The sequence below is a fragment of the Solanum tuberosum genome, unplaced genomic scaffold (assembly GCF_000226075.1).
Source record: "Solanum tuberosum cultivar DM 1-3 516 R44 unplaced genomic scaffold, SolTub_3.0 scf00554, whole genome shotgun sequence".
Classification (NCBI taxonomy): domain Eukaryota; kingdom Viridiplantae; phylum Streptophyta; class Magnoliopsida; order Solanales; family Solanaceae; genus Solanum; species Solanum tuberosum.
The window spans coordinates 221733-232905 of record NW_006239480.1 but is presented as its reverse complement, the minus strand read 5'-3'; positions in this window follow the sequence as shown (position 1 = coordinate 232905).

The following is an 11173-nucleotide window of genomic DNA, read 5'->3' as shown; positions in this document are numbered from 1 at the left end:
TCACATTTATTGCTACTAACATCTTAATTTCTCACCTAATCTATGTCAATTATACTGATCTTAGAACTAACATTTTGACCCTCATGTTGCCATCCTTTTTTATCACGACAGTCATCTCTAATTCAAGCTTAGTGTCTAGTACTAGACATGGGCAACAACCACTTCTCAAATACTACACTAACTTACAACTAGTAGATATATTCAATAAAACACGAGATCCCTAAAACATCATGGCACAAAAAGTCGATCCTTGCCTCATAATCTATCTAGTTATAACCTATCAACATATTCTCTTTCAAAACCTAGGTATTATTTACCAACTCACTATACATCATTCCCCAATTAGTTCTATAACCTTCTAAATACCCTGGGACTCTCACTTCCAAAAATCATAAGCCTAGATTAGATCTATCACCTCATGAATACTCTACTCTTCTATTCAACAACTATAGTAGGTCTTCGCTAACACAATAACACATTAAAATAAACTCATTTCTGGTTAAAATGTACTCTAACTCATCATGACCTATAGCTATTCCTCTATCTCCTATCATGAAATCCACACAAAATCATTATTCTTTAGCCTACACATAATGGAAAACTCCTCATTAATGACCTACTGAGCACATGATTGCAACAACATAAATTATTTCATCACTATCTCTCTGCCTTAGATTTCTATACCTCTAAATGCATTCTTCTAACTCTGGGCACTTCAATTACCAGAGGCTCATAACACCATAACTCATACTACCTTTGAGATGATAATTACTACTCAAGCATTTTAGAAACACTCCTCTCATAAGGGTCTCATTTTAATAAAATTTAGAGAAGAGATTCTGGGAGTACATCTCACTTCTAGCTCAAACGCACAATTTATATGAATAAGAGTTCAATCTTTCGAATATAAACACTTAAGCTTACTCACGGGTTTCTCACAGGACCCTCTGCAGTCTCATGACTTTCTAAAGACTTTACCTGAGAGTAACTCATCGATAAGGATCTGGGCTTTGCCATTTAAACCACCTTAAGTATGAGGGGTGATTGAATGGATTTGAGAAAACGCACGGGTATGAATAAGTTTCGTATGAGACATTTTTATCGCATGATTTAGAGTATGGAAGAAAGAAAACTTTTCTCAAATGTCTGTAGTCCCTCATTTATAGAGGTGGGGCCCTCACAACCATAAATAAGATTCTACTGACATAGCTTCATAGACACCCGAGGACACTTGAACTCTGTGCTCTAATACCAAGCTTTCCATGACCCGAGCCTACACCCTGGACATGGCCAGCACTTGAGTCTACTGACATAGCTTCATAGACACCCGAGGACACTTGAACTCTGTGCTCTAATACCAAGCTTTCCATGACCCGAGCCTACACCCTGGACATGGCCAGCACTTGAGAACCATTGTTGGTCCCTAAGCCAACCCTTTTCCTTGCTAACTACAAGCGAAAGACTAACTCAAGCATACATAAGCATCAAATTAAAAGAAATGTTTAAAAACAGTTTAATGAATCTCAAAACTTTACTGAATATATTGAGTATGAAATATAAGTTTAAATAAAACATCTGAACACTGAAAGACTCTCCAAAATTGTTTATCTATGAAGCCTCTATTGTATATAGACGAGTGTCGGGACAAGACCCACTACTACTCAAAATGTTACTAATACTAACAACTCATAAAACTAGAGTCCTTCGGAAGTAAGGAGGTCTTACTCGAAAGCTGGCAAGCAGACGAACTGATCTCAACAGAATCTTGTTGAGGATCCTAAAAGATGCAGGTCGAATGACATGAGTACATTGAATGTACGAGTATATAATATAGTTGAATAATAATTTACTAAATGAAAGAACCACAATAGATATAGATATATACTCAACTGAATGTAAAGAAGTGAGGAAATGAAATCATTAAATCTTTGCAAAGATACTTACTTATTTCTGAACTTAACATGTTAAGTGTTATAATAAAAACACACTTATAACTCTATTTGGAAGATTCTCTAACTGACAACCATCACTATGAGCTACGTGGTAATACAACGTCTCGCCCATGTTGTCAAAACTGCAATATACCATGTTGGCATATATGGTTTACGAAGGATTTTGAGTTGTCTAAACTCATCCCAATATCGATGCTCAATACTATTCCCAATAATATATATACTCATTCTCAAATGTATAAAATATACTCTTTCTCTAGTTTGAGATAATTGCTGAAACTATCCTCTTAAAAGAGGTAACTGCTATGAAATATCTTTAAACTTATAAACTCATTTAGAAATCAAAGTTTCTCCTTTCTAAAAATAATACTCTTTTTCTTCATGTAATAATGAAACATTTGGGAAATACTTAGTTCCATTATACTCTTCTCAAAGCCCTCCTTACTTCCTCAAAAACTCAGTTAAAAACACAATCGTTGGCTTTAAAAGATTCTCAAAATTTATAACCCAAAATAGGGTTCATGCTAAAATATAGACATGAACGAATCAACTCAAGGATCTAAATAACAATATAGAAAACTTAATACTCAGAATTCAAGGACTTAAGAACTCAGAACTCAACGATAGTACTCATCTCAAGAATACTCCATTTATAGGGTTCATGCGGAAATATGGACACGAATGAATCAACTCAAGGACCTCAATAACAATATAGAAACTCAGTACTGCTAACTCAATAAAATATCTTGAACTTTTCTCTTAAACTAACTTTAGTTTAGAATGAAAAAAAGACATATGATTAGAATATGCAGGAACTCTCAAGAGGGAATGGAGCCTATAGGAGCTAATGAAAATAAGTGAAACATAGCAAAAAATTAAAGGAATATGCACCGGATAAAACAAGAAAAAATTGGCTCAGCGACTCCTGGCATATTGTTGGCGCGTTGCCCCAACACTCTTGTCGTACTGGTGGCACACCGCACCGACCCCCAAAGTAATGGGCTAGATTTGGGCGTACTACTGATGCGTCACCCCAACACTCCTAGAGTACTGGTGGAGTGCCGCCCCAACCCTTTTCCAACAACTTCAATGATTTTTTAAAAGAAATTCAAGATTTAAACTTGGTTAGAATTGAGAAATTTCTCCTAAACTCTTCTTATTTCTCAAAACCCGACATGATTACAAGAGAATTTCATACAATCCTTTTAATAAACACAACTCATACTAAAGATCCTCAATCCAAGAAACTCATAACCTCCATTGTTAAAGAATGAAAGTATAATCAAGAACTACTCAAGAATCTTTTAGATACAATGATTTCATGGATGAATTAGATGTATAGAGTGAGGACGAACAAGTCCAACACTATGAGAAGCCTTACATACATGGAAAGAACAATGTTCTTGGTGAAAATTGACGGGATCTTGAAGAACGCTCAAAACCTAGCTCTTTCTCCTCTTGAACTCTTCTCTTATTTTTCTAAGTGTTTAGGAAAGACAAAGAATGGTTTAGCATCTGATTATAACATTAATTGGGTGGGGAAAAATGTGCTAGGCCTAGTGGGGAAAAGGAAAAGACCAAAATACCCTTTTCTAAAACCAATCAGATGCCTTAACTAGAAAGGCTTCATTCAAATGCATATAACTTTTTAATTCGAGCTTGAAATTAAGCAAACTTGGCGATGTTGGAATGAGGACTCAAATACCTTAAATGTGGTAGGACATGGGCCACCTAACTCTTTGTGTGTTAAAAGATACGGTCATTTGAAGTTGACCCAAGTAAATCTCATAGTGAAACTCAATTGGAAAGAAAGCTTTCAACTCAACTTTGTGCTAGGGATTCTAGTGACCTTAATTCATATTCGAAATTATTTCCAACACTAAATAATTGAACTTAACACCTATGAATAATTATGAGTCACTCAGTAAATCTTATTCACAAATGAAAAATGGTTCGAGTCTTATCTTAGAAATTTTCGGGGTGTTACATATTAATCGAAAGATAAATACAAATATGAAGGGGGACATCAATCCAAAAACCTTCCAGTTTCGAGTTTTTATCTAGGTTGAACATCAAAAAAATCATTTTCAAAGGGCCAAGAGCATCCGTGAGAAGGTCGCTTTCACTAAAGTAGGTTTTTGTAGCTTTGAAGAGCGCATGCATGCTTGGCTAGCACACCTTTCTCTTCGATGTCTGCTAGTCATTACATGCTAAATATTTATAGGTAATCTTTCTAATATTTTTAGTATTTTATTTTTATTTATAGTTATCTAGAAAGGAGTTGGACCAGTAGTAGTACTAATCATACAGTTGTCTAGATTACTATGGGCTTTAGTCATCCTAACAAAATAAGAACCCGCTATGTCTCCCTCTAGCTTTTCCAAGAAAAACATCGGTGGAACTTCCAAGAGAAAATATAGTTGGCCTGCATCATATTAGTTCCATCCTATTCTAAAGCATATGCCACTTTGTTTGCTTCGCGGTAGCTATGCTGAATTTCCCCACTTTCTAGATTAGCACCCTCTAATCAGACAATATATTAGAGTAAGTTGGGTGTGGTCATTCTCGAGGAGGGAAATTATATCCTAACAATCGATGTTGATTTCTAGTGGCGTCCAGTTGTTGTTCAATGCCAACTCCATTCCTTGTAGTAGTGCTGTCAATTTTTCTTTTAAGGAATTTGTAGCATAAAGGTTGCTCAGATAGCCTAATACCCCTTATCGTTTTATATTCCTAATTACTCCCCTTATTCCTCCTCTCCATGGGTTACCCATTGACGAACGGTCTGTGCTTAGTTTGAATCCTTTTGTTGGAGGTTCCCATTTTATATATGTGGTTTTTGGGGTAATGCATATTTTTGAGGGTCCAATTAGTGAAAGATATTCTCTGGAGTGAGTTATGATGTTTGTAATGCTTATTTTCGTATTTATATTATTATGGTGGTTCTCATTTCTTGTCCTCCAAATGTTGCATATGAAGAAAGGGTACGCTTCCTGCTAGTTTAATGATGTTTTTCTGAGGGTAAAACTTTTAGTCTAACTAGCCAATCGCCCCCTCCATTATTTATAATATGATTTATTGCATAAATAACTCCCAAGTATAGCCACATTTTCCTAACTGTCTCATGTTCTAGGAATATGTGGGTGATCATTTCGGGAGTGTTGCATATACGGCATAGCTTACTAATTTCTATTCCAAAGTTGCTTAGATAATCCAGTGTGGGGATTATATTATGATGTCACTGCCAAATGAAGTATTTTATTTTATTTGGGCCTTTAACTGACCAAATCCATGTAAATTCATTTATTGATTGAGGGGTTTCAACATTGTTTTTTATTATAAAATGATATACAAAGCTTGTTGTTAGGACTCCCTTATGGTTAGGCCTCCAAGTGACTTTGTCCTTTAGTGGTCTGTTTGTATAGGTACATTGTAGGAAGTTCTTTTTAGTGCCTTAGTTAACTCGAATGATATAGGTCCTCTTTCATCCTAGACATACTTGGACATGAATGTTCCAATTTTGAGGTCTCTCCGTATATGTGGAGCAGGCCATGTAGTAGTTCTCACATTGTTATATTGTTAGGTAGCCATCGGTCGTGCCAGACATTCAATCATACCACGAGGTTTTTCGATTGGCTACTACTATTAACCTTTTCTACAAACATTCCATACTACCAGGAGGTTTTTTCAACTACTAACCTTTCATTTTTAGAAACTGCTACGAAATATATCTTTATTTTTATTAATTATTTTTGTATTACTTGCATCGAAATTTGTTTATAAGGTTATTACATAATAAATTTTGTCCAAACTAATTTTTTTTAGAAAAGTTGTCCATTTGTGAAATTATAGGACAACATTAACATATCTACTCAATCAATATTTTTTCATTTCTCTATTTTAGACGAATTTTATGTTTTTTTGTAGAAGTTAAATAACAAAAGTACTATGATTTTTAAATAAGTATAAAAAGAGAAGATAAAAATAGACAAGTAAGAGAATAAGAGGTCGTTAGCAATAAAAACTCAACTAAGAGTCGGGGACGAATCTCACAGGGACAGGTATAATGCAAAGAATTCAATTAGAAAATTAGGAAAGTGACCTATAGCCCATAATATAAATACATGTTTGTACCTAAAATTCAATATTTTTATATGGTTATTTTCTTAAGACCTCCGAATAGGGAAAATCTATGTCTTTAAAATTGTGTTGTTTAAATTACATACTTCATTCAGGATGACAAAATTTATTATGATAAGTTGTACCTTCAATCTTTCAGTTCCACATGTATATGATAATTTAAAATAAAACATTTAATATTTCAATCTCATATTTCAATTATTGAACTATCCAGTATTATTAGTATTATGTGGTTTACCCGTATAATTAAGTTCGGAGTATTACTTAACATCAAGCAGACATATGGATGAAATATCACCCGTCAGTTAAGACTGAGACTTTTAGTAGCAATCCTTAAATCTCAAAACTATGTGACAACGTAGGTTTTAAGGGTCACCCGTCATACTAGGACTGTCACCTTAGTCCTTTTTGGACATTAGCTTAATAGATACACATTAGATAATGTTCGTACCCTGGCAAAGTGCAAAGCACCCTTCCAACTGGGTTACAGGTTGGACTCCGTTTAGCTCAGATGGAGCATGTCGATTAATAGTATCTCCCACAGTTCAGTCTCAGATATTTGATGACCTTGTATTTTAGTTTACTCAGCACAGTGTTGATTAGTTACATGCTTATAATTATTACTTGGTCATTGCATCAACTAATTTATTTCAGTTTTATATTCAGTTCAACATCTTAGATTTATCATAATTAGCTTGTTAGATTATTGTGTATATCTCACATATTCAGTATATTCAAAGTACTGCACTCATACTTTTTTGCGCTATATTGTCTTATAATATAGATTCATACTCTCAGTATCCAACTCACAAATAGTACGATTGTTGTATCATCTCAACAACTGAGCTTGGCGAGTCCTCATCAAAAGCTATTGTTGTTTCATTATGTTAATCTTTCAGTTTCAGATAGTTAGAGTTAGTTGGAGGGTTGTCCCAATAACTCATCTTAGTAGAGGCTTTCAGACGTCACACAGTAGTTTTAACTTTATGATTTGTTCAATGAATTCTATTTTGACTACTAAGTTGTTTTGGATTTATCTCAGTTTAGCTTCTGCATAAGTTATCTTCAGTTATTATTTGTATGAATCATAGTGCCATGGGTTAGCTTGGGCCAGTTGTGGTTCTAAGCACCGTGTTACGACTACATGATAGTCTCGAGTCGTGATAAATTGAGAGAGTGTTTGAGAAATACTTTTTCAAAAAAAAAAATCAGTTAATTTGTATTATTATTTTAGAAAAATAAACTTCATCAAAATGAGAAAAATAACTTATCAAACGATAATAGGAAAAAATTGGAACCAGAGGGAAAAAAGAAGTTCTAGATTTATCTCCAAATGAAAACCACTTAGAGCTCAAACACGAGAAATGAGGCAAGGAAGATACCTATTTCGCCAGATAGGAAAACCTAAGGGTGGCAAAAACCTAGATAATCAGAGAGGAGACTATGCAAGTTTCTTAATCTAGTACATAGAAATGGCTTTCTACCTTCCATGGATAATTTTGAGCTATTTTTGATTTATTTAGGTCAAATACACTTTGTATGGACTAACCCGATTGGACCAACCCTTTTAGTTTTTTTTTGTGACTGTATTGTTGCCTTTGTGGCTACTATTTTAAAAAAAAAACAAAAAACAAAAAACAAGCCTCATACGAAAGATAATATGAAAAAAATATTGTCATGCTAAACTATTTAATTTAAAAATGTATACAATTTGAACTCTACATCGCATCAATAATTTCTTATATATATATATTTATCCTTTTCAGATGGTATTTCATGGAGAAATGTTAAATATTCTTTTATTAGGGATGAAAATTTTGTACACAATTTTGTTTTTTCTGTTAATAATTAAGGTTGGTGAAAAGATTATGCAAATTATGTTATAAAAGTATTCATGTCTATTTCTCCTAATAAAGTTAATTCGGTAAAAATTTTTTGAATGTATTTAATTAATTCCTAATCTATATATGTATCTTTTCTTTAAGTAAAAAAAACAAAAATTCCACAAAAATCAATATTAGCCTATATATTAAGCCAAGTTTTAATAAATTAAAGGAGATGTAAAAGATCTTTAAATCATATAACTGGCAACACCAAGTCAATATTCTATAAAGATAAAGCAGAGGCAAAGTAAATGAAAAATCACAATTTCAAAACCCTAATTAATGAAACTCAATGGAAGTCATGCAAATAAAAAAATTGTTTTATCAAGACCTAGATTTAATACATTATAGAATTTTTGTCACGCCCCGAGCCTACACCTTGGGCGGGACTGGCACTAGAGAACCATTTCTGGCCCCAAGCGAACCCTTGGCCTGGCTAGACTCTCAGCGGAAGACTCTAAGCATTATTACAATGATCAAATGCACTTATAAAACAATTGTCTCAAATTAAACTCAGAACGTTTAAGAATCAAACATTCAACCAGCCATAGATGGCAACCCAAGTCTTAACATAAGAAATAACAATGTAAAGACAACTTAACTACTGATTGTCTACGAAGCCTCTAAAACAAGGAGGGATGTCGGGACAAGATCCCCGATCATCTTAATAACTAAAGTACTAAGAAAATGATAAAAGAAGCCCTCCGGAAAGCAAGGAGGCTTACCAACTGACTCTGAGTGCTCAACTTGATCAATAAGGCGTTGGATGCTGATCCAGGTTACCTTGTCTGGATCATAAAATGATGCAGGCCAAATGGCGTCAGTACATTGAATGTACGAGTATGCAAGGGGAATACTAAAACATAACATAAGCTTGAAAAGATTCTGAAAGGAACACTTACCTTGGCTTTACTTAAGTCATGAATAACTTAACTCAATATGAAGCAACAATACACATGCAATATATGGAAAGCTTTTAAAACAGTAGAAAGCAACTCAGTTTGATAAAGAATTCCAATTGCAAGTCAACTTACTCATATAATAAAGTAATATAATACTGTGGGAGTTTCTCTAACCGACAACCACCACTATGAGCCTAAGTGGTGATACAACGTCTTGCCCACCCTGCCAGAACTGTCCTATACTTTTCCGTCATATAGGACACCTTAACTAAGTAGATCGACTAGTCTATGCTAAAAGCACTAAGGAATCATCTAAAAAGTATGATCCTTTCTACCCATGATGGCTACATGGTTTATGAAGACTTGAGTTATTATTAACTCGTATCCCATTATTGGTGCTCAATACTACTCCCAAAAATATACTTAGCGCATGTGTTTTTTAAACAAATCTCTTTCTTTGGTTTGAGATAATTACTCAAAATTTTGCTTAAAAGCTCTCTTGGAAATCAGTGTTTCCTTTCTTAGTCAAATGCGAAAACATTTTAAATTTTGGGAATACTTAGTTTCGGTATAATCTTTGAAGAAATGAACTCTTACTCTTAATCTTTAGTCAACTCAAAGCTTAAGTCTTAAAACGAAGTTAAAATGTTTGTAAAAGACTTTTGAAAAAACTCTTATGAACTCTCTTGACTTGATTATTAACTTCTTGACTTGTCTCTTACCTTCTTTACTTGACTCTTAACTTTCCTTTAATTGAATTATGGATTCAAGGCTTATGATTTCATGTTTATGGATGATTTCATGATGTTTAGATGTACCTTAGAGTGTTGGAATCAACTAAGAAACATATGTACATTACTAAGGAACTAGTCCGGAAAGAAGGGGGAAAAGTGGGAAGAACTGGCGTCCCTAGTGCTTTGAGAGGCGCGGGGCGCCAGCCCTGAAACTTCAGAGAATGACTTGGGGAGCTCTGCCTGGCGCGGCTCCCTAGAGGTCATTTTTCAGAGACTGATTTGGGGCTCGCTGAGAGGCGCGGAGCCCAAACCCCTTTACCTAGATTTTTGACGAAATTCCTCCTTCGATTTTCAACTCTAAACTCTCTAATTTCACTTGGTTCTTTCCCCAAACAGTTAGGAACAACTAATTCATCAATATATACAAGATCCAACTTGAAATCACACCTAATTACATGAATCAATCTCAAGAAACTTAAACAACAAGAACCCACAAGATTTCAAACGAATTAACATCAAGAACTCATAGGATTTACTTTCAAAACTATACAAATTCGCTGTATTGAACCATGATTGACGTGTGGTTGGACTAACCCAATGCTATGTGATCTCACATACCTCGTAGGGATCACCCCTTTATGAAATCCACACGCAATTCTCCAAGAAATTGAAGAATCTTTTCTTCTCCTTTCTCCTCTTTTCTCTTTTCTCCAAGCCCTAGCATGAATTTCCAATTTTTCTAAACTGATCTAATTCTGATTAGACGCCAAATAAACTCCTAAAAATGAATTAAAATAGTAGGGTAAGGAAAAGACTAAATTACCCTTCCAAAATCCGGTTTAGATTTTCCTTATTTGAACAGCCCAACTTCAAATAGGCATATCTTACTCATACAAACTCGGAATCGCGCAAACTCGGCAGCGTTGGAAAGATAATTCCAAGATCTTTATTACGGTATCTGGAAGAACACCTAAATCATCCTGAGCTAGGAGTTATGGTCGTTTGAAGTTGACCCAAACTCAAACTTACCATAACAAATTTCCAGATTTTTCATTCTTTCCTAAAATGACTATTTCCAATTCTAACTCTTTCTAGCTCTTTCAAATGGCGAGGTGTTACAATTTTATTTTTTTTCACCTCATACCTGAACCAAAACCCAATATGCATAAATCATAACCATTAAATAAAAAATAATCTTGTCTTCAATAGTCCATAAATGTTGATGTTATAGCAAATTTGAAATTGACAGCAAACACAAACAATTAAAGAGTAGAAGAACATGAGAGAATGTATGTATGTAGAATAGAATAGTAAAGAAGAAAAGAAAACAATAGGTCATGATGAAATATAATGTTAAGTTGTAAGATTTTGTGTGGAGAGACGCGGTGGTTGGAGGCATGAAGAACATGAGTAATTGACTATTATGCCTAATAATTTGTCAAAACCAGAAAGTACCTTTTAACTACACTACATTGCATTTCATAATAATGTTAAGTTGTAAGATTTTGTGTGGAGAGACGCGGTGGTTGGAGGCATGAAGAACATGAGTAATTGAGTATTAT